Source organism: Agrilus planipennis, unplaced genomic scaffold, assembly GCF_000699045.2.
Source record: "Agrilus planipennis isolate EAB-ADULT unplaced genomic scaffold, Apla_2.0 scaffold19, whole genome shotgun sequence".
NCBI classification, from domain to species: Eukaryota; Metazoa; Arthropoda; class Insecta; order Coleoptera; family Buprestidae; genus Agrilus; species Agrilus planipennis.
In genome coordinates, this window is record NW_020438954.1 from 659234 (window position 1) to 685990 (window position 26757).

The following is a 26757-nucleotide window of genomic DNA, read 5'->3' on the forward strand; positions in this document are numbered from 1 at the left end:
ACTCAAAATGGAGGGAGTTTCCTAAAATGTATTTAAATTAGTCACTGTAGTTATTGTAAATTTTCTTACTTCAACACAATTAGTTTAAATGTCTATTTTAATAGGTAATTTATTTAAAAAAAAGGTTAAAGTTAGTTAAACATAATCCTTTTACAAATAAAAAAATATCGCAATAATAAGTCATCGAAATATCCTTTTAATAATTCTGTTAATATTTAGAGATAAGACTCTTCTTACAATGCGCACACTCTACTCATATTTCTATGAATGTCCAATCATCAACGACCTTTCTATTTATGGTTCATGGTCACAATGTGAGGTTGAGTAATAAGACTGCTATCTGCCAGGCTCATAATAGTGAAAGTGATGTATTGCAATTGCCGAAAAAACTGTAATAAAAATAAGTACATTATTGCTAATTACCCGTGTTTGGTTCCTAATTTCAATATTTTAATTTCTTCTACCGTTGTGATATAATAAGTAAGTGATCGCGTCGTTGATGCTTTTGTTTCCGATAGATAAAGAAAATTCCAACAACAGCAAGCATCTTCTGCCGGCTGGCAAAAGGGATAGTTGATGTTTTTGGTATGTTTTGTTATCGTTTTTAAATATCTATACGTATGCATATGTATTAGTGTAAAATTTTTATTACATTTAAATATTTATCTAGGTATTATGCTGATAATAATTAAAAAAATTAATTACGGTAAAGGAATTGTTAGGTTTATTGTACAACGTAAGGAGAAACTTTAGGTAATCATTTGTGCCAAAGGGCACTGAATTGTTATAAGTAACAAGTATTAAATGTGTGTACACACAGTACATTTACAATGCAATCATAATGTTAGATTTATTTCAGTTACAATCTTGCATATGAAATTACAGACATAATTTTTATATTGCTACATAATACTTAACATTTCGTGTCAAAGGTGAATGACGTCTCTTTTAGTAGCATGTGACAGGGACATTTGTTACGTATCAGAATAAAATAGTAACGTCTTTGTGTGAATATAAGAAATCGCTTGCCTCAATCGATATTACCTTTGGGTCAGTTATTTATCATTTTCAGTATGCGTAAGTTGCAAATTGTATATTAAAAACGACATTTCTTTAATCAAAAATAATATCAAAGGGGGCAATGTATAGGTATACTTACATACATACAGTCGCATGTAAACAGTTATTGAAAATAGAAAAGGTTTTTAATTTATTTTAATTAAAAAAAGTCAAATTTCAAAAATTTGTATATCAATAATTCAAATACTTTGAAGAAAAATGATTTGAAATTTAAATTAGAGATGCACCGGATGGTGATTTTGCTAGGTTACCGGATAGCCGTGTACCCGGCATTAGCCGTATGTCCGGCAAAATCACTACGCATAAACGCTGCCTTTATTTTAATTGTTGGTTGGCGGATTTTCAACGAGAGGGTTGAGTTGAAACCATTGAAACTAGCCTATAATGTTCTCTAACACTAAAAGTCTGCAAGGTGATAAAATCATACTATAATAAGATATCGTTAAACAAAATCTGATATAGATGTTAATAACGGACAGAAATTGTAACAGTTCGGCCATACTGATGTATTCTTGTTCACAAGATTATTAAACTTAGGAACTATCTATATCGAAATAGTTTAATATAGTCATCAAGAAATAATACAAATTAGGACAAACCACCTATCCCAATAGAAACTTAATTACCTACCAATTTTCATTAGGTAGGTTTTTATTATACTTATTAAATTACACTGTAAACTCTATATAACGACACTTACGGGACTGAACATTTTTCGGCGTTATAAAGAGTGCTCGTTAAATGGAGAGAAATAAAAGATATTATTTTACTATTCTATAATAATATGCATTTACCAATATAGTACACATTTTGCACACGAACATTATTATTCATACATTGCGTATAGCCTGTTATCTTCGTCTGATGTTTTTTGCTGCTCCAATATTTTAATTGTATTTTGTTACGTATCTTACTCATATCTTGAGATACTGCTGGATCAATTTGATTATATAAAAAGTATTTTTTTAATAGTTTCGCTGCATCAAGTGCTTGTTTGATGCTTGGTGGAGGGACAGGATCGTCTTCTTCAACAACGTACACAGCTGCAGTTCTTATCTATTTCGGCACGCGGGTACGCGACCGATTTCTAATTTAAATGCATATTGAAATATTTGAAAACTAAAAATTTTAAATATCCAAATATTTGATCTTTCAAAATTTCAAATATTTATTTGAATAAACTTCCGAGTTAGTCGATAAAAAACAGACAGCGAACCAAAGATCTAAACACCACACAATGCTCGCAAAATGCTCGCGAAATGCTCGCCCCTCATTCGAGACCGAGGTAATTGACGATCGAGACTGGGGTTCACGATTAAACAAAAACAAAAAAGAGGAGTAACAGGATCAGTAACTTTAGAGGGCATTTATTTCAATATTTAAGTTCTTTTAATACAAAATTTAATTGATATAAAATACAGTAAAATCTTCGTCCTTTAATAAGAGTGCATTAGGCGACAAAAAAAAATTTATTAAACGATAAATTTGCGTTATCGCAAACTAACATCTCATTCGGGTTTAATGTCGAGGAGCAGATGCTGTGAAAAATTCGATCTTCTCATTCTTCGGTGCATGTACGACGATGGTATGTTAAAGACGCCGTCGATGGCGCTAACTCATCTTGCAGTTTCCTCTCTTATATGATCTTGGCGTTTTACAACTCTCTTAATTCGCATTACAACTTAATCCGTTGACGTTTATGTGGTTTTCGGGAGACATTAAATTATCAGTTTTATGATTTAGCAAACAGATTTGGTTCGAATAAATTTGTCATTGAGGTTGTAAATAAGACGGGTTCGTAAAACGCCCGCCGTGTCCTGCGTGCCACTTGTAATTACTTTTAATAAATTACTTTTAAATGTAAAACCGTTGTAATTACGTCAAAAAATAATTGATGTATGTTGATGTGCAGGGAGTCCCAGAATATTACACTATCTAGAAAATTGTACCTATTAGAAGGTTACCTTACCTTACCGTAATAAAAATGTTCAGTCTCTCAGAATCTCTGAAAGCGAGACTCGAGTCTCCGCCTCTCATCGAGTCTCTCTGGTGTCGCTAAGAGAGACTGTCAAAAAAACTGTTTAGCGTCTCTGAACGAGAGACTCGAGTCGCTCATAGAGAGATACTCATTTCGTATCCAGTCTCTGAACGAGAGACTCGAATCTCTCAATAAGTGGTGTTTCGATAGACATGGTTAAAATTTTCTAAGTTCAACATATTTCAGAGATCCCCGTCTTTCTACGAGAGACTCGAGTCTCTCAATTTTTCAGTTTTATTTATTCAGTCCCTCTGTGAAAGACTCGAATCTCTGAATTAACAATTTTATCGTTCGAGTCTCTCATACAGAAACTGTGCGAGATCCATAAAAACATCTAGGCAATAACTGAGAGACTGTGAAAGACTATGAGAGACACTCTCAGAGACGCTGAAAGACTCTGAGAGACTGGGGAGAGACTGAAAATTTTTGTCTAGGGATCTCTTGAAATAAGTAGGTATTGTATGAAAAACATGTAACGGTTTCTAGATTGCTACAGTGTCAAAACTTACTAGGAAAAGTGCAGGTATCATTTTGGGTTTGGGGGTTTTTGGGAAATTCGTGGTATTCCATTACCAGAAGCCTTAATTTCATGATCAGTGTGAAAATCATTGTAGAATAACAACGATAATACTGTTATTTATTTTAATTACGTTTGAAAATAAAATCAAAATTTAATTACAAACATTCACGGTTGAAAATCTTCAGTTATCATTCTTCGTTTTGGGGTTTTTGGGAAATTCATGGTTTCTATTATCAAAAACCTTGATTTTGTGATCGATGTGGTAAGAATTCATGTTACATTAGTATGGATGTGGCTGACTTTTCTTAGGGAAACTTCAACTTCCATTTTGGGTTTTAGGATTTTTGGGAAACTCATAGCAGTCTATTTTTAAAAGCCTTTATTTCACAATCAGCGTGGTAGAAAGTCATGTTACAATAACATGGATGAGACTGTTATTTCCTTTAATTAAATTTTCAGAAATATAAAAATGAGGACAAAATTTAATTACAAATGTTCATGATAGAAAAACTTCAGTTATCTTTCTGGGGTTTGAGGTTTTTGGGGAATTCATAATATTTTACCATTAAAAGCTTTGATTTTGTTATTAATGCTGTAAAAATTCATATTTTAATAGTCTTGATGTGGCTAACATTTCTTCTAGTTACATTTTTAGAAAAACAAATAGAAAGATAAAGGTTAATTACAAATATGGTAGGAAAACTTCAGTTCTCATTTTGGATTTTCGGATTTTCGGGAAATTCATGGTATTCTATCATCAAAAGCCTTGATTTTGCCATTAGTGTGGAAAACAATCATGGTAGGAAAACATCAATGAGACTGTTATTACTTCTAATTACATTTTCAGAATCATGAAAATGAAGATAAAATTTAATTACAATTTTTTTGGGTTTTTGGGAAATTGATGGTATTTCACTGCCAAAAACCTTGATTTTGTGGTCAATGTGGTAAAAACTCATGTTATAATGGTCTTAATGTGGCTGACAAATACAAAGGTTAATTACAAGTATTCATGGTAGGAAAATTTCAGTTTTCATTTTGGGTTTTGGGATTTTTGGGAAATTCATGGTATTTTATTACCAAAAGCTTTAATTTTGTGACTAGTGTAGAAAAAGGCTGTAAAAATAAAATTCAGACAAATACTGAGGTAGGCATAATATTCCACAGAATCTGTCGCTCCCTTCTCTGTTTTAATTTCGTTCGTCTCACCTGTCTCCTCAATCACCACTGAACTATTTCCAAGGTTTCAAAAAAAGACTGAAAAGTCAAGTCCATCTTACCCTCAGGTGTTGACCTACAGTGTAGATCGGAAGGACTAGTAACTGGAAGTTTTTTAACAAAACTGATTAAGAAATAAATAAAATATAAACCGCTTTGATATTATATTAATAAATGACATTGTTTAAGCGCTTTATAAAATTATTACACGTTTCAAATGTTGCCTTGATTAATAGCCGTAATATAATTTGAACAAAAGCTGGGCACATAACAAGGTAGTCAACCGAGGACCGTTATTGTTGTTAAGTGTTTGTTGTTATTGCTGTCATTATTTATTATTATCTGTATTATTTATAATAAGATTGCACTTCCTACATTAATTACTCCTTGTAGGCACTTGTTCTATTGTGTTGACATGTTGCATGATTGTTTTTCGAAAAGGTCACCGCAGCCGCATGAGTAGCATGTTACAAAACAATCCAAGGTGTACAATTAGTCTGCACGTGCACCCTCCACAACAATAATTATAAACCTGCTACTTATTTATTAAAACTATACCATATAAGTACGCATAAATATCTTGGTATTAGAAGACGCATACTCGATTACAATACCTAATGACACAATTGACCCTAATTCTGATTAGCTGTTGTTAAAGTGAGAAACAATTTTGTGTTGGACGTTAAATTAAATTCTAGAGCTGAAAAACCTCAATTAACTATTTAGTAGGTGATTGGTAAGGCTAATTTTCGCATTTTCCTAAAAACTACAACATCCCACACCCTTAACTATTGGTGAACAGTTATCTCATCTAGGTCTACCTTTTCTCCTCCTAACTCCTCTTGCTGCTTCCAATATGTCTCTAACTACTGTTCGTTTCAAGAAGTTAGAGATATGCCCCTTCCCTTTATTGGGATGCGCCGTAGCATAATTCCAAATTCAATCATATTTGTCTGCGGAGCTCATTTCTCCACCGATCATCGAGCGAGAACTAGACAAAAGTGTACAGTAACATTTGCAAAATTATTTAAACTGCCCCGTTAAAATTTAAGAATATGCTTTATTTAAAAGTATATTTAGCCAAAAATAAAGACATGTGAGTTAACTTAACGTTCTACACACCTATAAAACTTATGCTTTGTTTTCTACTGTTAATTTATATACATTTTTGTTTTAAGAAATTGCTAAACATTTTCGTCTAGTACTGTACATTTCTAGCCGATCTCCTAAGCCCGCCCATCGAGAGCTCTGCTCGTTCAAGCTTGTTCCAACTATTTCTGTCTTGCTCACGCCTAGTGTGTATTCTTTCTATCTTCGCGCAGATTTCTTCAAGGTCACAATTCTAACAAATTGAAATGGACTGTAGTCCACTAGACAAACGTTGTACGGAATATCGTAAACATAGAAAAGAGATGCCAGGTACGAATTGCAGCGCACACTAATACAGAAAATGGATTCTATTCTTTGTTTTATATCTCCATTTCCTAGTTCCTTCCAACTTGAGTTATCTGACTTTCTAGATACCTAAAATCATTCACGTCTTTGTAATTGTTCGTTTCCAATCTTTATATCCGCCTACTTTTTGTTCCCTTGTCCGTTCTACTATATTATGTAAATCTAAACATATTAATCTTTTGCCCCTGTATAATATCTGTCACTAAAGTAGTTCTATCTTTAGCGATTTTTATTACATCTCTAATATATATAGATAAAAAAGTAGCGGCGATAATGTGCAAAATGGTTACAAAAATTACTATATTTTGAGCATTAATAATAATTGTGTTCAACCATAATAAAACTGTTTAAATGGTATATTTACATCTGTATAATTTTATTAAATGCACAAAAAGTCAGAAAACTGATCCAGAACTAACGATCTTAATAATGTCAAAGCTACCACACATGCATACGTGATTTGTTGCATTTTTTGTTGCTATAAAATTAATTACGATAGTGTTGAATACGTGCATCTGTCGAATGAAATTAATTTTTATACAAATTGACACTATCTTTCAAAAGGGATAAAATACTTTAATTTTATCAGAACGTTTGTTTACATTAAAAATATTTTAAACGATTTTTTTGTTGCTAAGTAGCGTTTGTAAAAAGTAGTTGGTTTTTGTTTCAAAGTAAGTAATCGTTTAATTGCTGTTTTGCGCTGTTGCGATACGTTGCATATTAGACAACAGATAAAATGGAAATTTTATTTACGTAAGAAGGTTACATTATTTTCTGGAATACGTTTATTGGTTCGAGCTAATGCCAGAAGTCGAAATTACTTTAAAAAATTAGTCAGTAAATGACGATATATCATCCTTCAGGATAAACTAACAATAAGTACGTATCATTGTTCTAAACTTACCAAAAAACAACTATTTGTGTAGATTTCATTCGCTCTATTTATACAGAGTGTTCTAAAGTTGCCGATCACTTTAATTTATTAGCTAATTCTAAGATGTATTTGAGCATTTTCGTTATCAATTTTTTGGTTCAATTCAGTTATTAATCTTTACGTGAACGTTTTTAATATTTATTATCTTTTCTCTCTTTCTGTATGAAAAATATGGAAAGTAAAAATCATTGGTGCATTTTGTCGTTAAAGTTGGTAAAACTTGATTGTTTTATTAACTAAAGTAGGTACCAGTAGTTAAGGTTAATTTGTTTGTATAAAGCTGGGTTTACATTTAAGCATGAGCATGTTCGAGGCGAGGTGAGGCGGAACACAAGCCTCCTTTGTAACTTGGGGACTCGGTACGAAGTCGGCAGAGGTAAATTTATTTAATACAAGTAAGCAAGTATGCACTATGTACAAGTACCGCCCTTGTCAAATCAATTTTCCATTGAAGTACCCACTCAAAATGGAGGGAGTTCGAACAGTATGGGTACAGATCGAGGCAGTTTGTCGCGCTTCCGTTGTCCATTCAGACGAGACGCATTCGTCCTGCCCTACCTTTCTCGAACATGTTCGTGATCAAATGTGAACGCACCTTTAGTATGAAATAAATGTATGTATATTATTTGATTTGAATGGTTATTGATGTAGGCTTAAAAACAGTAACAATAACGTACAACAATATCTTCGAAACAAAAGTTAAAAACTGCGGCGGTAAAACAAAAGTTATTCTTAACTCGTACTTTCTATCACTCGAACATAAGTGATTGCATTTAGGAGGTTTGAATATGGGAAGTCCGAGCACTTTGAGTACAGGCCGAGGCGCATTCGTCTTGCTCCACCTTTCCTCGAACGTGTTCGTGATCAATGTGAACGCACCTTTAGTATGAAATGAATGTATGTATATTAATTGATTTGAATGGTTATTGATGTAGGCTTACAAAACAGTAACAATAACGTACAACAATGTCTTCGAAACAAAAGTTAAAAACTGTTAAAACAAGTTATTCTTAACTCGAACATTCTGTCACTCTCGAACATAACTGATTGCATGTAGGAGATACGAATGAGGGAAGTTTGACTATTTAATTTAAAGGATCTAATAGGTAGATTCATGTTGAGTTGTATTTTAACATGTAAAGAGGGTACAATGTCGTGTTTATTCTTGGAAAAAGTTAACAGAATTCAATTAATAAAATTGCTATTTCGATTTAATTGGCTATTTAATGATGACCTAGGTGCTTACATACATATATGTATTTTACAAAGAAGCCGACGCTATTTAGGTGAGAATATTAACACTTAAACCGCAAGAATTTTTTGACGGAACTTGATTCGCTGTAAAAGAAGTTTAAGGGGTTTTTATCGGGTTCATCGTATTTAATACACAAAATACAACATCGCAAAAAATAAAAACTTGCGCCTTTAATAATAAACAATAGTAGTGACAATTTTTCCGTAAAATTATCAAGTAAAATCATATTGGGTTTAAATGGTATATTTACATCTGTATAATTTTATTAAATGCACAAAAAGTCAGAAAACTGATCCAGAACTAACGATCTTAATAATGTCAAAGCTACCACACATGCATACGTGATTTGTTGCATTTTTTGTTGCTATAAAATTAATTACGATAGTGTTGAATACGTGCATCTGTCGAATGAAATTAATTTTTATACAAATTGACATTATCTTTCAAAAGGGATAAAATACTTTAATTTTATCAGAACGTTTGTTTACATTAAAAATATTTTAAACGATTTTTTTGTTGCTAAGTAGCGTTTGTAAAAAGTAGTTGGTTTTTGTTTCAAAGTAAGTAATCGTTTAATTGCTGTTTTNTATTCGGATATTTCAATGTTTGAATATTTAAATACTTTTTTCCAAAACCTTTGAATTATGGATATTTAAATAATTGGAATACAAGTCCAAAAGTAGAAGAAATGGTCTTAGAATTCTCCTCCTCAGGTAACCAGGTAGTCCCTCGGTTGGTGTCGTCCTTCAAAGCTGCCAAGCTCAGAAAATAATTCCTTAACGTTTGCTATTTTGGAAGTTATTCACTGTACCTAGACTGTAGTTAAGACTGAAGTGAATATTTATAACACGTGGTAAATTCTGATCCATGCGAGAAAATTGACCGTCAAAAGATCATTTTAAATTAAAAATTAGCAAACCTGTTGGCTGTTCTCATATAAGTGCGCAAATAACAGCGGCACCGTGAGACTGTGTGTAGTATAGTGTGAATAAGAACTGTAAATTACACTAGCATGCTAAATAATAACGGCTAATATATCATTCTGATTAGATGAACTTGTAACTCATCGTCAGGTAGTGATTTTATACAAATATTCAATGCTGTTCGTTTGGTGTTATTGAGATTAGTAGACTAAATATGGTTATCTTAACTTAACTTAACCGAAAGTTGTATTTACGTAGTTTACATATTTGAAAGATACCAAAATCCTATTAAAACCTGACGCAATTACGTTTCGCCAAAAAAGGTATCTTCAGTACTTTTGAGTAAATTTGTTATTATTAATTCGTGGGTTGTGTTTGAAAACTTTAACCTTTGTCCTTCATTTGTTTAATCGAAATGAGCGTCAGAGTCTGAAAAGCTCGTTGTCGTTGACGTCATCGACGTCTACAGTATCGCGTCGCGACGCCGTGAACGCCGTCGTGTTGCCGCATTCAAACACACATACTAACACCAACATATACATCCTGTAAGTTCGATATTATTATTATTATCACAAGAGATTCTACGGGTGAAAACAGGTTTGTATTGATTTATCCTTCGGGTAGTCAGGTGGATCAGAAACCCCTAAAGATTCTGGGTACTTGAAGGGAATTGTTAGATATCTACATATTTGGATCTTGTTTGAAGGCGTTGGGAAAACTGTTCTCCCTCAGATTCTTTGCTGTTTCATGAACACTTTCTATTACTTTTACTTCAATATTATTTTTTGCACAGAGCGATTTAAAGTCAAATAACTTATTAGTTAGTAGGTATACCAAATGATAATTAATCGATCAAAAAACAATGATCTCTTTGATGTTCAATCAATTATCGTTAAAAAGTCTGTATAATCGTCATGATCTGACTGACACACAGCAATCAATATATTTGGGTAATCGATTACTTTTACATCAATATTATTTTTCATACAAGTCAAGTAACTCATTAGTTGTTACATCAAATGATAATGAATCTATCAAAAAACAATGCCCTTTTTGATTTGCAATTATTTAATGGGACACCACACAGCAATCAATGTGTTTCAATGTCAATTGGTAAACTTTCCTTTGGTTGGTTGACTAACTGACTTCAAGCTTTTTGGTCGTAAACGGTTATTTTACTTAATTCATTTCTTCTTTCCGATTGTCCAAATTTTGAAGTCAGTGTTCGAGAGTTTGCCAAGTAACTCATTAGTTGATAGATATACCAAATGATAATTAATCGATTAACAAACAATAATGTCTTTGATGTGCAATCAATTAACGTTAAAAGTCTGTATAACCGTCATGATCTGACTTTTCACACAGCAATCAATGTATTCCTGTGTCAATTGTCTTCAGTCCAGTTTTCGGGAGTTTCCGGAAGTTTCCGTGAGTTAACATCAATACTTATGTCTGTTCATTGGCGTCACAATAAATTTATTTTATTTTAATCGATTTGACATCTTACAACAGTAAAAATTTCGTGGAAAGTTGTCATGAATATTATCATCACTGAGATATTCCATATGGATCAATTAATTATTTTATGTTAATGTTACATTGTATGCATATTGTCCATTCAATATAAGTGCACATCTTTTTTGCAGGTTTCAAAAAACCTTTTTTTTTGTAATGATATGACCCTTTGTTTTTTTTTAATCGTTTGTTCGCCACATCAGTGCAACGAAGCGCATAAAGTTCACTTATTGTTGCGGTTGACATTCGCCGAAAATTGGGCCATTTCTCCGCATTCGTTTGGTTTTATTGTTGCCGCTGGCTGGAAGTGGGGGTGGGACAGTTGACAGGCACCGGAATTTTTCCAACCCTCGCTTGCTACGGATTTTTCTCTGACTGACGAGCGACGAGCGGCGCGACGGACGCGTCGGTCGGCTTTGTTACGCTTCGAGGACGCGTTTTTGGGACGCTTTTTGCTTTCCCACTAACGGACGAACCACTGAACTTAAAATTAAAATAGACGACCATGTATTTCCAATCTCTTCTATGTGGTAGAAATATAGAAATCTTTACCTACTTCTACTAGCCTAGCTCGTTCCTTGGACGGTAGCAGATACATTTTAATTTAATTATAACGTCATTAATATGTAGGTATACGCAACCAACTAGACACTCGACTATAGGCATTTAAACCCGCACACTTATTTGCAGTTGTTTAGTTCCAACACGAGTACCATAAAAATAGACGATTTTTGGCTGCATGATAATTTCCTTAATACCTGAAGTGGACCAAAACTACTCTTCCATCTTTTAAATAGATATTAAGCCCTTTAATAGTCATCTAGTCCCAAAATGTTATACTATGTACTATCCCAGTTATGTTGACTTGGAAAAAATGCTGTGCTAATACATCTCATCAACAAATAGTTTGACAGATTAAGATAAGATGTCTAAAATCTATGTTTGAAACCCGAGATCAAAATGTCCAGTCTCTCAGAGTCTCTAAAACCAAGACTCGAGTCTCTCTGGTGTCGCTGAGAGAGACTGTCAAAAAAACTGTTTAGCTCTCTGAACGAGAGACTCGAGTCGCTCATAGAGAGATCTTCATTTCGTATTCAGTCTCTGAACGACAGACTCGGATCTCTGAACGAGAGACTCGAATCTCTCAATAAGTGGTGTCTCGATAGACATGGTTAAAATTTTCTAAGTTCAACATATTTCAGAGATCCCAGTCTTTCTACGAGAGACTCGAGTCTCTCAATTTTTCAATTTTATTCATTTAGTCTCTCTGTGAGAGACTCGAATCTCTGAATTAACAATTTTATCGTTCGAGTCTTTCATACAGAGACTGTGAGAGATCCATAAAAAACCCAGGCAATAACTGAAAGACTCTGAGAGACTGAAAATTTTTGTCTAGGGAAAGCCCATGTTGAAGTAGGTGTTAGTTTGGCATCAGTAATTATTAACACCCCTACTGTGGCTCAGATCTGTTCCACACTGGTATAGGGAGAAGAAATTGGGTCTATCTATGAAAAAAAATGTTATGATTGACTAGAATTGTTTATTTCGACAGTGTTAAGAGAAAATTTTTATTTGTGAACGCGCGTTGGAACGTATCAAAGTTGGTTTTGTTCCCTTTTCGTCTATCTTTGTTTTGTTCGAGTTCAGTGGAATTAACTGAGCAAGTCGAGAGTGGTCGATAGTCGTAATGGATGGAACAAACGAAACGGCTGCGGCTCTCACTGAGCTGAACAGCTGCAGATAGATCGACAGCGACCGAGGAGAGATGTTGGTTGATGTCGAAAATTCTCTGCGTCATTTTTTACCCTTTGTCCCACCGTTTCGTTCGCGCGTACGCTCTCTTTTGCACAGTCGTCCTCTTTGCCGATCGATTTTTCAATTGCATGCCGGAGAAAGACATGCTCATCGTGTGAACAAGAGAGAAACAGAGAAAGAGTTTCCATTGTTTTAAGGCTGAAAAAGGTTACTTCTGTTATACTGTGACACAGCCACCTCGCTGAAAGGAAACCCCTGTTCCTCTTGTCCGCGTCTAACCAATTGACTTTGACAAAAAATTCTTTTCGATGTATTTAAAAGAAGACTCCTATGAATACATATGCTTGCATTAACTGTTGGGAATGGAGGATGGGTATTTGTCCAGAATTGGGACTCAAATCGCTCCAAAAATTTTTTCATCGATTTCTGGTCATTTCTGAAGCTTCAATGATTATATTTGATGCGGGGGAGACACATGTTTTTTTATTACAGCACACATCATAAGCTATATGGTGTATGTATAGTTGCTTCTTCTTTTATATGAGATAAGGAGATTATAAAAGCTTGTATAACTTTTAACAACCCCCCCTTCCGCCCCTAATCTCCTCACACATCTCTTCCCGTACCTAAAGTTTAGAACTCTGATTTGAATTTTGAAAAATTATCATTCAAATATTTTTTTTATTTATGAAGTCACAGAAACTGCCTCACCTTATATCTAATTTTATTATGTAGAATGATCGGAAATCGATGAAAAATTTTTTGGAGCGATTTTGGTTTGAAGCCCCAATTCTGGATAATTACCCAAGAATGTACAAGATGTTTTGAAAAGAATCCCAAAGAGTGACTTAAACGTCACAGAATAAATCTTCATCATAAGATCGTCAGTACTAAGACTGGTTGGACACGTACCTCCACGTTTTTCTGTCTTGAGCTAATCTTCCCTAAAAGTAGAACATCCCGCATCGTTAACTGTTTGTGAGGATAACGTAGGGTTGAGTTCCTTTCAACAAAAATAAGTCACTTCTATGCTCGCGAACGGATAATTTAGAATTTCAAAAGAGATTGTTAAAGGTGTATTTCTGGAGCGCGACGCTCTATGGGTACGAAACATGGACAGTGGACGCGGTGGAAAAGAAAAGGTTAGAAGCTTTCGAAATGTGGTGTTACAATTGAATGATGAGGATACCGTGGATAGAGAAGGTTAGAAATGAAGAGGTATTAGAAAGAATAAGAGAACAGAGGACTCTGTGGAAGTCAATGAGAAATAGGCGAGATGGGGTTGGTAGGACACCTTTTTAGGCATGGAGGGCTAGTCAGAGACTATTACAAGCAGAAGCAGGAGTCCAGAGTAGTGGAGTAGACTTAGATTAGATTACTCTTCCCAAATGGTCAAGGATGTCGGATGCTTTAGTTTTAGGGAACTGTTAAAATTAGCTTAGAATAGAAAAAAGTGCCGGGGATCTCCAGCATAAACCTAAGAATTTCAACTAATGCATCTTTTGGTTTCAATGGCAGTTAACGTAGAAATTACACACCGTTATAACGTGTGGCTAATGTATCTTAATTGCAGTCTCTACTTTCGCTTTAAATTCCTATGCAAGGGTCTCTTCATTGTCCAATTGGGCACGTGTATTTACTTATACGCTTATTATAAATTCCAGTCCTGTTATTACAAATACAATTCATATAAACACTTATAAGATACTCGAAATGACTACCGCGACAGTAGCAGCATGCAATAATTGTAGAAGAGTCTAGTCGTGTGATGTACGCAATAGACAATAAACAACTGCGTCGTTGTTGTGTTTTGAAATTATTAAATAACTGACCTTTTAAGGGGGTCCGAAGGACTAATTCTTTCTATTTATAAACGCGCCGTCCTCTTTTGTCATTCCACGGCGCAACTGTGCCTTCTCCGATCCTTGCTTTGAATATGACACGCTTTGTCATCTTTAACTGGAAATTACAAGGTGTTAACACGTCTCCTTCTTTAGAACGCAATTGATTTATGCAATACATTCACTTAGGTTATTGTTTACAAATGGAACTCGGTCTCTCTCTTCACACTCGACAGCATAGTTTTAACCGGGGTTTCGATAAATCCGTGTCACGTATGTATGTATGTATGTATGTATACTTCTTCTGAGGAAGGAGATTCATATCTACCATCAATGTAGCGAAAAATGTTATTTTTCGAGAATTAAGCAAGGTGTTGTTTGAATTATTTCAGAAAATGATTAAATTTAGCAATAGGTATACTAGTAAAATAGATACAAATATAAAATGCACATGGGAGAGGATGGTAGGTACCTACTAATAAAAAATACAGATAGAGGAATGTAGAGCATAACTTCCGTTGATGTTTGTAGAAGAGACGGATGATAGTCAATAAAATTTTCTAATCAATATTCAGTTTTTAAACATAACAAAGGTCATCATCATCACCAGTCCGAAGGTTGGTCAAGCACCATCACCCTATCTTATTTTGATTCAATTATTACATCTCCTAAAAACTAGAACATCTCACATCCTTAACTATAGGGTTGTTCGGAAAGTCATTTCGTTTTTTCCCGACAGAGGATTTAATTGTATTCTTTTGCACCCAACTTCACATTTAAGCCGTATAATTTTTATATGCTTTGAGAGCTCATATAGCAAGGCTTGTGTGTGAAAAATTCCAATTAATTCTACGCAGTAGTTTTTGGTTGGTGCCCTTTTAAATATGGAGAGCGATAAGCAGCATTTTCGACATATCTTACTGTTTTACTACAGAAAGGGTAAAAATGCTGTTCAAGCCAGAAAGAAATTGACTGATGTGTATGGAGAGGGTGTGTTGACAGTACGCCAGTGCCAGAAGTGGTTCGCTAAATTTCGATCCGGCAATTTTGATGTCGAAGATGCACCACGTTCGGGAAGGCCGGTTGAAGTTGATAAAGACGCGATAAAGGCATTAGTTGATGTGAACCGGCGAATAACAACACGTGAGATCGGATTGAGGTTAAATTTATCAAATTCAACAGTTTATGACTACTTGAAAGGCCTGGGATTATCCTCGAAGCTCGATGTATGGGTTCCCCATGTTCTCACAGTGAGAAATCTGTGTCGCCGCATTGACGTCTGCGATTCGCTACTCAAACGTCACGAAAATGATCCGTTTTTGAAGCGCATCATCACTGGGGACGAAAAATGGGTTGTATACAACAACGTCAAAAGCAAGAGGTCATGAAGCAAAAAAGATGAACTGACTTAAACCATTTCCAAAGCCGATATTCACCAAAAAAGGTGACGCTGTCTGTTTGGTGAGATTTTAAAGGAATCGTTTTTTTTGAGCTTTTACCGGATAACAACGATTAATTCAGAAGTCTACTGTCATCAGCTGGACAAACTGAATGATGCACTTCAACAGAAAAGGTCAGAACTAATCAACAGGAAAGGTGTACTGTTTCACCAAGACAACGCGAGACCTCACACAAGTTTGGTCACTCGCCAAAAGCTTTTACAGTTTGAATGGGATACAATGTTACACCCACCATATTCTCCAGACCTGGCACCATCTGATTATTATTTGTTCGGGTTACTCCAAAATTTTTTAGACGGTAAAACCTTCAGCTCAAATGAGGAGGTCAAAAACCTCCTCGATCAGTTTTTTGCCAGCAAAGAGCAACAATTTTATGAGCGTGGAATTATGCTACTACCAGAAAGATAGCAAAAGGCAAAAGGACCAGAACGGTCAATATATAATTTAATAAAGTATTTGTTTATTATACGAAAACTGTCTTTCATTTCCACAAAAAAAAAACGAAATGACTTTCCGAACAACCCTATAGATACAAATATAAAATGCACATGGGAGAGGACGGTAGGTACCTACTAATAAAAAATACAGATAGACGAATGTAGAGCATAAGTTCCGTTGATGTTTGTAGAAGAGACGGATGATAGTTAATAAAATTTTCTAATCAATATTCAGTTTTTAAACATAACAAAGGTAATCATCATCACCAGTCCGAAGGTTGGTCAAGCACCATCACCCTATCCTATCTTGATTCAATTTTTACGTCTCCTAAAAACTAGAACATCTTACATCCTTAACTAGAAGAATATAATGTAGGCCTTCTTCCGCTTTCTTTACTCCGGCTTCTGCTTCTATTAACCCTTCAAGTCTTATTCTCCTTTTCCTGTTCCCTTTTTTTACTTTATCCAATACCTTCTTATTTTCAATCCTTTTCTATCTCACTATGCATATTTCATCGTCAAATGCTTCCAACTTTCTTTTGCTCTCACTACCCACGCCTTCTACCCATACAGAGCCGTGTTCTAAGCTGTTAATAAAACATTTCCAAATTTCCACCAGCAAAGAAGTGATTTCTTTGCTACTCGACCCTCCGCCACTCTTTTGCATAGATAATTTTTATTTATCGTATATGTTATTTGAATTCAGATTTGTAACAAACCTGATGCATGATGCTCTTGACAGTTTGCAACAGTTTGAGTCTAAGAGATATTGAAAAGTTCTCATCATCATAAAATCGTCAGTCATGCGACTGGTTGGACACGCACCTCCACTTTGAACTAATCTTCGCATTTCCCTAAAACTAGAACACTCCACACCCTTAACTATTTATGAACAATAATTTAACCTTGGTCTACCTATACTCCTATTAACTCCTGTTTTTGCTTCTAATATGTCTCTGACAAGCCCTTCATGCCTAAAAAGTCTACTTTATTTTAAAAATAAATCGTTTCTTTTCATGTGCGTTTGGGTGCATACGGAGAAAAAGCAAAAGTGGTTTTTGGGGTTGTACAAAAACAAAAAATTTATCAGAGTTTTGACATCCAAATCTACCGCTAATACCAATAACAAGATTGTTATAGAAAACGTTTTAGCACCCTTTAGTCCTTTTGGGTGTACCACGAACTTTATACTAAAACTATTACGAATTTACCACATAAAAATTTCTACTTTAGTTGGAGGTCAAAATACTGTATATCGCAAAATACAAATTTTGGGGGTTCTTGCTTTTGTTATTGTTGTGATGATTTTCGACATTTTTCTAAAACAGTAAAATATCTTGATTCATTTGTGATTTTATAGATCTCACAGTTATCTTTTATATACGATGAAATAAGTAAAACACGATATTTGTTAAGACGGTTATGAATTCAAATTGTTAGACTGTCTAGACGCATTTCAATCCTACGCTTTTACGAAGGTGTGGTGACATCAAAAGATGACAAACTATTCTATCTCTAGAATATTTATCGCTGAGGTTCACCCCAGTGTAATGTCAATTTTGAACTGTAGAATCTCCTTATCTTTTTTAACCGTCGTTCAATTTCCACTTATTATTGTGTTTATAATCGGAACTGTTATACAAAGCGTTTAAAAAAATAGAGACAAAAATAAAGCAGGAAATTAGAGGAAAATTTAAATTATTCCAATTACAAACTAATGTATTTTTTAATGATGCCTCGAGTGAAAGTTTAAACGAAAGTTTTATTCATTAAATACTGTGATAAAGTTACAAACATAGTACATAGTTCTGTTGATGACGATTTTTTGTAATACTGATAACGATGATAACAATATTAATAATAATGGATAAGTTGATCCTTTACGTTTCACCACATTAGTGTTAAGAAAGTCAAAACTTGCAAAATTACGTACTATTGTGAGTATGACAAAAATATGACGAAATTATAAAAGTACAGCGTACATACCTAAGTANTTACAAACTAATGTATTTTTTAATGATGCCTCGAGTGAAAGTTTAAACGAAAGTTTTATTCATTAAATACTGTGATAAAGTTACAAACATAGTACATAGTTCTGTTGATGACGATTTTTTGTAATACTGATAACGATGATAACAATATTAATAATAATGGATAAGTTGATCCTTTACGTTTCACCACATTAGTGTTAAGAAAGTCAAAACTTGCAAAATTACGTACTATTGTGAGTATGACAAAAATATGACGAAATTATAAAAGTACAGCGTACATACCTAAGTATATAATGCGTGCATAAAAAGTCTATAAAACATATTTTAACGACATATCGTTTCTGTACTTTTACGATCAGATGGTCCGCGATAATCATGAGATAACAGTTGACAAATTGTTTACCACTTACATCATTGTGGTATTTATTGTTTTGAGTTGCGTAAAAAAAAAATATTGTACTGTGTAGTCAAACGTAATTGCGAATTGCGACGTCTGTAATAAATAAGGATGATTTTGCTGTTATATTATTTAATATATTGTATGCTCTAGAGTGAGTACCTACTTTATAAAATTTTAGTGTGCTCAAAAAATGGAATTTTTTTTTAATGAAAAAGAAGAAACGTTTTCGTAGGTAGAGACAAAATATTCTAATATATTTTTAATTGGTTTTTACTTTTCCTAAAACTAGAGCCCAGAAATTAATATGCGAAACAATTCATTCTGAAAATTAACAGTTTTGTAAACTTCGTAAATGGATTAGAAATCTTTATTAGCATCATATATATAAGTAATGTATTATTTTTTTGACGTGACAATGTCTTATAATTCGATGGAGCCGGCTGCCCGCACGAAAAAACATGACTCATGCGGCGTTACCTCGCTCTGAGGCGTTCCACCATTTAAGGCTTGAAGTGCAAGCGAGAGCGCGGAACGAGCGACAAAGGGGCACAATCGGCCTCCGCGTTCGGCAGCGTTCGACGTCTGTCTCTCTCCTACTTGAGTGAGCGATGCGTCCGCGTGGACAGCTGCTATACAATAATACATTTCCATTTACCTCCTTCTCTATATCCATACAAAATATCTATCAAACAAATAAAATTAAAATTTTCTTTTGAAAAATGAAACCATTCCATCAGTATTTTCTTATGACGTTGTCACGTTCAACTATCGTCAGTAAACCGACTTTACAGGCAACCGATTTTTTTCTAATTAATTGCCCTAGAACAAGAACCTATCATATCATTAATTTGTGATCTTATACAAGTAGGAAATCGACCGCTAATAATTGTGGTTTCCTTTCTTCGATGGTTATCCTTGTTTAGATGACAAAATCGTCATGCTTAACTTTAATTAATTAATAGTAAACTGCCTTGACGATTGCCGTTTGGCCAACAATGCAACAATGCGACCCCGATAGTTTTACTAGAAATTGGTCTAACGTGTAAATTACAAGGTGTACTTGGTACAAAATAAAGACTGCTGCACGTGAACATCACGTAATTGAGAAAAATGACGTCATACGAAGTCATTGAAAACGAATTCTCCTGAAATAAAGTCATTCATGTAACCTCATGCAAAATATGCTTCGAAATTTTTGGAAAATCTAACTGCACTATTCTCATTACGACTTTTGTTATTAAAAAATTTAACTAATGGTTATTAAGATAGTTAAAAGCTTTAAAAAGATCAGAAACAACAATATTAATTACAATTGTTGATTGTGTAATTCTTATTTCATAAATTTTTGATCGTTGGCCTAAATATGGACCGTATATGTGCGAGTGATGAGAATTTAAAGTTTAATTATATGTAGAATTTGATGCAAAAATCATTCATGATTGTATTTTTTTAATCACACCACCAAAATGTTATTCATGTGGCGCCCGTGTGGGGCAGATAATTTATAATATTTAAATTGACAGATCTATAGATAAAATCATTCGATATTATAAAATAATTCACTATGTTTATTCTATTTAGTCAACGATGTGAATAAGGTCTGAAACAAAAAATACTCCTTATTCTAAACTGTATGAAAATAACGGATGACTGAATCTTAAGTTAATAGATCTAAAAAAAAGGCAAGGTAAATGATTTCAGTTAGATAACTGTAGTAGTGGGTACTTTAGAAAGTTGCAATTTTTCTGCGATTATTTCCCAGTTATCGTTTATTGAAATGACAGGTTGATTGAGAAACGGATGAAAAGGTGCTTTTGCGTTCTGAAAATGTCGAAACGGCAAGGCTCGTTCTAATTTTCGTAAGATCTGATCAGAAATTAATGCGCCACTTCTTCTAAAAATTAATTACAGTGTTATGAAGTCACAATAGTTATAACGTGTTTCGTGACAGGTGATAAGTTAAAAAGAAAACCAACTAATTCGTTTTCATTTTCCAGTTATCCTATATCCTTGTCACCTAATGCAGAACCATTGCCTGATTATTACGATGAAATTATAAAAAACTAAAATATTAAGGTCGATCTCATTGATCTGTAGAAATTATCTACATTTATGACTATCACTTGCACAGTTTATTAACATTGAGTTTTTATTCCAATCTTAAGTACTTATGATCATTAAATCATATTGAAAAGGCTCTTTCCATTTGCCCCATATATCGATCGTGAAGGACTGAACTTTGGTATATATTGTAATGTTCGTTTGTTTAACAAAATTACCTTCTAAGACTGATAACGACAAAAACTATTTGTTTACACTAATTATTAAAGAACTTAAAAACACTATTAAATTATTACTAAACTTAGGTTATGAATTATTCTATTTATTTACACTACTGTTGATATATCACTATTCACTGCGCTATTTATTTCACTGCTATCACTTTATTTCTCGATTCACTTCTCCAACGGTCAATTTATTATTTCTTCTTCTTGGCGATCGTCTCTTCCTTTAAATACTCTTTTGTTTACTTTCTGGAACCCTCTAGAAACATCCGGATCGTTTATTTTTTCTTTGAACTGTTTAATTGCTTTCCCAGAACGCAGGTACGACATACATATTTACAAATACGGCGCACATAAAGAAAGACGCCCGCGGTTATTCGGCGAATCGATAAGCCGTTCACGCACACGTGTGCTCGATCGCACACAAACACGCTCGTGCTCGTTACAATATATATCTATAGTTGCGACGATTAAAATTGACAAAGTCCGCATTAAATTATTATCTGTGAGAATGGACAGTGCAGAGGTTAGAGGTTGCTTAGGTACGTAAAAAATCAGGGCCGGCTTTATAATTACCTGGTTGAAATTATAAATGTAAACAAGTGTCTTTGTTCTCTCAAATTCTTGAGAATGTCCGCTGCAATTTTTATCTGACATCTCTTTCTATGTTTACAATATTCCCTAGAACGTCTGTCGTTAGTAAAAGCAGTAGTCTAGATAGTAAATTGAAAGAATAACGCAAACGCGATAGTTTTATTGCGGACCATGACAATTTTGAACGCGCCAGCTATAGCTAACTTTTTTTTACAAATGCAACTACTTATGATAAAGTTATTTTGGGATATTAATTCTTCGTCACATATTATTATTATTAATTTTTTGACAGTCACGTATTAAATTAGTTTTTCGTACAAAAGTTTCAGCTCCTTAGCCGATCAGAACTTTCGACTTTCAAATACAGAATTTGATAGTCAATCTCCTGAGAGTTGCATTTCATACAGTCAGCCATTATTTGAAATTGCAACCATGGCGTTGTAGTAGTACGGTTGCGACACGTAACAACAATGAAGATATCGTGGCATAACATTGTTTACCAATCAGTGATCTCATTAGCTGAGTGCAGCCTCATCTAATAATAGATCATGATCAACGTTACTTTAACAATAAGCTGCATTGAGAAGATATGTGTCACGCTGCCTATCCGTTACGAAAATTGTATCTATCTGCGATAAATTGTTTAATCGTATGTGCGCGGTCCGCTGATAGACCGCAACGAGAAAGAAAACTAGCGCAAAGAACAACTGCTGCCAACATTAATTTATATCTTTGGTGCTATCACCAACATTCCAAACGAAGAAATTGCATAATAAATAATAATCCTTAAACAGTGCTGCAATGCAATTTTATTTGATATTTGTTAGGCAAATGGTCTATCTCTTAAATATTTACCATAACCATTAACGTTGTTGGTAACAGTGGTTAGTAGTAATAAGTATAGTCCAGTCCAAATGAGGGAAGTGGCTGAAGAGTACCTTATAATGGAGAAAATGATGGAAACACGGGTCATTTTATCGGAAATTTCGTGAAGAACACGAATATGTAAATGAAAATTATTTTCCTGGCATAGGGGGTGAGGAAATCCGCAAAAACAATTGCAAATTCGATTATCTCGCGAAATATGAAAGATATGGAAAAAAGTTTCAATAAAAAATTTTCAAAATGTCATTTTGCAAAAAAGGTATTGATGACTCTTTTCCATATCTCTCATAGAACAAAAGTTCTGGATTTGTTCCGTTTAGGCTGCTGCAAATTTTGATGGAAAAAGTAACGCATTTGGACAATTTTTAACGGAGTTACAGCGGTTTAAACATTTAATTGTTGAAAGAAACAATGAAATAATAGATAAAAAAAATTTTCTCTCTGAAAAGATAGTTTAACCGATAAGCTACGAATCGATTAAATTATCAATTTTAAATTTTTTAAAAATTTCCGCGAATTTTGACGACTTTTTGCCTTTGGGTGCGCAGAACTTTTGTTCTATGAGAGATATGAAAAAAGTCATCAATTCTTTTTTGCAAAATGGCATTGTGAAAAACTTTTATTGAAACTTTTTTTCCATATCTTTCATATTTCGCGTGATAATCGAATTTGCAATTGTTTTTGCGGATTTTCTCCCCCCTTTGCCGGGCAATTCCAACCACTTCCCTCATTTAACTGGACTAGTAAGTATCGAGTTATACTTATGAGTAAATGCGTAAGTAACTGGTTTAAGTTTCGGTCACTTATACGGTATTAGTAATTTGTACTTAGTAAAATATTCTAACAAAGAAAGACAAGAACGGCAACAAAGAAAGTCTAGAATATGACGATCATTTTTAAAAAGTCCGACCGCGAAAAAAGTGTGTCAATGAGATAGCCTCGTTCATGTTCGTCTACTCGCTCGAACAATTGCACATTTGTCGGCTTTTATTTCCACGGTTTCTTAAATTTCTTGTTGTTGCCAGCATCGCCGCCGCGTCATTGCATAAAGCAAACAACTTCGAATGTTATGCCATGGCGTCTGTCTTATTATCATCGCCATTGAGCGCAGGCACGGGATGAAAGCTCTGCGAAGCGGCGCACACTGATCGGAAGTTGCGAAAATCCGGTCAAAATGTGATACCGAAAGAGGTTTTATTATAATAATAAAAGAAAACGGTCTACACTGCTTTTAAGCCAAATCTATTTAGTAATCGCCATTTACACTTATGATTGGATAAAGAAAGATTATTTTTGGTATTTCACTTGTGAAAAAATCCGTCGTCATCATCGTCATAAGGTCGTCAGTCCTAAGACTGGTTGGACACGCAGCTACACTCTTTCCTATCCTGAGTTAATCTTCGCATTTCCCTAAAACCAGGAAAAAAAAATTTTGGGTGTTTCATTCCCATCAGCCAGGAATGTTGGTGGGCGGGCAGTCCCTCCAGACTACGCCGTAAGGTAGGGCAGAAGGCCCTCTTCAACCTGGTTTCAGGAATCGTGGCTATGGGTGGATGGTGGTTCGGGTGAGAAAGTTGAGACGGACGAAATGAAGACAGAAGAGAATGAAAGATTATCTTTGGAATATTACTGCCTCAGCATTTGCTTATGTGATCCAAGGAAACCACAGAAAAACTTGGACCAAGGCAGACGGACCCGGAATCAAACCGGCGTCCTCCCAAATGCTAAGCAATGGTCTAAACCTCTAGGCCATGCATCTCGGTCTAAAACCAGAACAACCCACATCCTTAACTATTTGCGAACAGTAATCTAATCTAGGTCTACCTCTACCTCTCATAACTTCCGTTTCTGCCTCTAATATGTCTCTGACTAGACCTTTATGCTTTAGAAGGTGTCCTACCAACCTATCTCGTCTATTTCTTATTGACTTCCATAGATTCCACTGTTCTCCTGTTCTTTCTAAAACCTCATCATTTCTAACCTTTTCTATCCACAATAATAAAATAGGATTTACTTTAAACGCTGGAGGAATCTTTTAAATTGCGCGATTTTTTCTTATTATTCAGTCTTTCCCTGTTCAGAAAACAAGGACTCCCTATTCCTTAAAATTCTTTTCAGTCGGCTCAGCCTACTCCCATCCTCATTCACCAGTTCTTTCTATGTTCTACTATCCTCAAATTCTCCTAAAACATGTCATATATTCTACAACGTCTGTCCTCTTTTTTTTCCAAAATTAAATCCCCTATATCCATTTATTATCCTTAATTTTGCNTCTGCGATTCGCTACTCAAACGTCACGAAAATGATCCGTTTTTGAAGCGCATCATCACTGGGGACGAAAAATGGGTTGTATACAACAACGTCAAAAGCAAGAGGTCATGAAGCAAAAAAGATGAACTGACTTAAACCATTTCCAAAGCCGATATTCACCAAAAAAGGTGACGCTGTCTGTTTGGTGAGATTTTAAAGGAATCGTTTTTTTTGAGCTTTTACCGGATAACACAACGATTAATTCAGAAGTCTACTGTCATCAGCTGGACAAACTGAATGATGCACTTCAACAGAAAAGGTCAGAACTAATCAACAGGAAAGGTGTACTCAAATTCTCCTAAAACATGTCATATATTCTACAACGTCTGTCCTCTTTTTTTTCCAAAATTAAATCCCCTATATCCATTTATTATCCTTAATTTTGCTAGCACTTTTATTTTCCATTCTACTTCTAAATACCTTGGCTCCCTCCACAAAATCTCCCTCAGTTCCACCACGTATCTTAATTCCTCTATTTTTCTTAGATCCAGTCCCCTTATCATTTTCCTGTATATGTTCCTCATCAATTCCTCTTTATTGATCCCTTCCTGCGACCACTTCCTCACCTGCTTCTAAATGAGCTTTTATCTCTTTCAAGTCCTCTCCCTCATATCTACTTTCATGTTTCCAATACCTTCTTCCTTCATATTTTCTTCCTGATATCCCTTCCTTCCAGTTTCTCCAACCTCTCCTTATATTTTACTATCCTTGTTATCAGTTCTTCCTACATTTAGTCTCTACTTCTTTCTAATTGCAATTCCCATTTTCTCTTGTTCGTTTCCTCTATATCTCCATACCCACTACCACCTACCCATTCTGACGTCTCCAAGGCTGATGAAGTACAATTCGCAAAATATATTAATTTTCATTATTATTCATTTTATCGAACCATTACTAAAACAGTTGAATGAAAATAAGTAGATTCATACAAGAGTTACAAATTATTTCATTTATAAAATATAATAATCTTAGTATCCTGGCTGCTTTTCGAACTTTTGACCAAGTTTTAGTGATTTCCGTGCAGCGTTGTTACTACGATAGCGTAAAGTAAGCGAGCAAATCGATACGTTTTTGTGCAGACTTGAGAATAGCAAATTAGATTACCTTCTGGAGTTAGTTCTACGTTCTACAGGACTCCACAGGAGGAACCAAATGCGCCTTTTAGCTAGAAAGTGCCGGCTTGAACGTAAAGGGGGGTAGTTTTGTTTTGGACGCGATGCATCGCGATAAATAAAAATCAGATTGGAAATCCGAAATGATTTTAAAAGACGTTGTTTCAAAGATATAAGAAAATCTTCGACAACAATTTTTATGCGGTAAACTAGCTCTGTTGTACTGATACCTATAGGGGTTTATGGTTTCTGACTTGATTTTCAAATAGTTACATTTCTAGTGTTTGGAAAATTAAGCAGTTCTTCCAAACGATTTTACTTGGCTTTTTCATTTTGGAACTTCCAATTCTATTAATATCCACCCGAAAGAGGACTAACCATGAAAAAGATTTTTGAACTGCATTTCTTTAAAAAATGTTTATCAAGGTTTCGAATATTTTCATTGTCAAGGACTTCATAATTATCAGTTCGAGTCTATACCAAGTGAGCAACATCAAGTACTTTGAAACTCCTTGGCATCAAGTGAAGTAGAAAGACGCTCTTATTCCCTAGTAGAATTAATTTTTGGGAACCGATGGGGTTTTCCCAAATTCAAATGGGGTCCCAAATGGGATACCCAACCGGTCCCCTATTGGAAATGTAACGCTTTCCCCATTTGGGACCCGGTAGGGAAAGCCGTAATTGGAAAATTCAAAGAAATTCCAAATGAATCTTTATTTTTAAATGTATTGAAAATTTAATATATA

At 34.5% G+C, this 26757-nt stretch overlaps 1 long non-coding RNA gene across 2 annotated transcripts in view; it reads left to right on the top strand.

The window, feature by feature from the left end:
* The window catches only part of LOC108743410, a 175588-nt gene that overhangs the window by 16930 nt on the left and 131901 nt on the right, over positions 1-26757 (top strand). The window contains exon 1 of one of the 2 annotated variants that reach the window (XR_001938819.1): positions 321-585. The exons of the other annotated variant lie outside the window; for it this stretch is intronic. This is a non-coding gene — a long non-coding RNA (uncharacterized LOC108743410). Of the gene's footprint in view, positions 1-320; positions 586-26757 lie in introns of those variants that run through there. 2 annotated transcript variants of the gene reach the window in all.